We start from the raw sequence: 2562 nt of genomic DNA, 5'->3' as shown, positions 1-2562 counted from the left end.
AGAGGGGGGGGGGGGGGGGAAACTCCAACAAAGCACAACAAGGAGTTGAAGAGGTCAGCGATGAGGTGCTACGCAAAGGGTTCCTCTGCCAACCAAACACGCCCAACACCGAAACGGTTAAAGGTGAAGTTTGAGATACAACGTTGAGGAAGTAAAAGCTCCTTTCATAAGGCTTAAACTACAGGATTTATGCTGACTGCCTTCTGTGGTCATCAGCCATTCTGCTGAGGAGGAGGAGGAGGAGGAATGATGGAGCAGCTTGGTGTGCACCTGGTGGCCAGCCAAGGTCAACCCACCATACTCTGCATTTTCATCCTCCCAAGGGTGTCCAAGGATCTGCTGGGAGTGAGTAGGTGGAAACTAGGAATTAAATGACTTACAGACTCATGGTCCTTAGATATATAGATTACACGTGGTTTCTTCTCTAGCACTTCCCTCCGTACATCCAGCTGGTCACAATATCCTTCTGGTCTACAGCTGCTGCCATAAAGTCACCACACTTCACCCCAGAGGCGGCTGCGTTTTAGCGCAAGAATGGATTTCCTCTTGATCTGGTCATTATTGATCACCTCGATAAGGTGCTCAGAAGTTGTTTTTTTTTTTTTGGGGGGGACAGAATAAGCACTCTGCAGGCACACATCGTTAACAGATGGTGTGTTACCAACGCATCGACACAGCACACCCTTTTTCTCTCTGGTTCCCTTCTTCCGCCTCGGATGTCACAGTCCAGGCGCTGCGAAATCCATATCAATTTCACAACAGTAAACACTAAACTGTGACATTACGGAATGACTCCAGCAAGAGGCAAAGGCCAATTACAAGAGACAACTATTTATACATAATTATCTTTCTAATCAACTGTGATAGAAAAAGAGCATGCAAGTGCAGACTCACATGCAAAATGTGATTTTTATCTCCTCCATTCTCAAAGTACAAAGACATAATTTTCTCTCCAGGATGTGTTTTTAGTGGAGGTTTCTATTTGACTTTCCAGCTCCAAAAAGAGACCCCAGATAAAATAGAAATTACTAATAATGTACCATCATAACTGAATCTACCCATTAAAACAAGGTTAAATAGATTGGCTTATACACTGAGGCATATCTAAACCTGTAAGGAGTGGCAACTGAGCATTTGCAAAACAGCCATCTATTTCTGATAGCACCCATATTCTCTTTACAGCTCCATTAGGACAGAAATAAAACCGAGTCTTCAATTTCAGTTTTGCTCTTCCACAGGTTTCGCTTCCAGCCCCCCCGGGCTCCAGCCCAGTCCTGCACTAACTCTGCCTCCACGTCGGGAGCGCGGTGGATATCAAAGTCCCACAAACCAGACCTGTTCTCCATAGAAATTAAAAACCCTCCATAGGTTTGCTAATGCCTACAGACCACCAATACACCTCAGACAAGTCTGACAGGTCGCTGCCCCTCTAGTTTTTCAATCAGGAGTCTGTGCGATGCTCCAGCCCCCCCCCCCCGTGACGATACACCAGTCGTTATTTACTATCCCTACCAAGTGACTTTATTTCCATCTTTAAATTTCTTCACACCAAAGGCGATTTTGCCGAGCCCCTGCTTGAAGACGTGGCTCTTCAAGCAAGTCTTGACACTCGTGTGTGTGTGTGTGTCCCTTTCCCCAGCGTGACATTACACCCCAGCAGTCACCTGCCTTGAACTTGGCATGCAGGACACACACGGCGTTTCATGGAGATATTCCCCTCCAATACTTGGAAACACAAAAGGAAAAAAATAAAAGGACCTCAAGTCAAATCCATCAGGGCAAAGAGATCTCAACGGCCAAAGAAAGGCTAAATCCCCCATCAAAATAAATCCCTAGGGCTGGGAAGCCCACCTGTTAAAATGCCTACCGGCGGCTCTTTTATTATTATTATTATTTTAAAAAAAACCAAACAACAACAAGAAGACAGAAACACAAGAGCTGTGCTTCTTCCCCGACATGAATCCAAATATTTCCCCCTTTTAAAATACCCTCTTTTCCCAAAGCAAACACACCCCGAGCGAACAAGTTACACGCCAGCGGCTCTCCCCTGCCCACGTACAATTAATTAGCTGCGTGGATTTTTTTTTTTAATAAAGCAACCTCTATTCGGCTTTTCTTTGCAATACGCAGTCAAGAGGAGGAAGAAAAAAAAAAACCAAAACCCACCCAAACCACAATAAATCCACAGGAGTTGAATACTAAGAAGGTCCGTTGCTGCTCAAGTGTCATTATTTTTTTTTTTTTTGCTTCGCTTCCCGATTTTACCTTTTCTCCCCCTTACAACCCCCCCCCGGCCCCCAAAAAGGAGGATTTACCACGAAACACGATCCAACTTTTATTTTGTAAAAAAAAAAAAAGGGGGGGGGGGGAATACATCCACCTTTTGGGGGATGGCTTGGGGGGGGTGCAACAGCACGTAACACATAAGGAAAAAAATAATAATTAAAAAAAAACACAAACAGAGGAAAGGGAGGGTAAAGGAAGAAGAAAAAAAACAAAACCAAAACGAGAAGGTGTGCAATGGTTTCGGGGAGTTGGAGCGGAGGATTGCGGAGTTAAATA

The sequence above is a fragment of the Calidris pugnax genome, unplaced genomic scaffold, assembly GCF_001431845.1.
Source record: "Calidris pugnax isolate Ruff unplaced genomic scaffold, ASM143184v1 scaffold125, whole genome shotgun sequence".
NCBI lineage: Eukaryota > Metazoa > Chordata > Aves > Charadriiformes > Scolopacidae > Calidris > Calidris pugnax.
The sequence above is the reverse complement of the archived record's forward strand: the minus strand, read 5'-3'. Positions refer to the sequence as shown.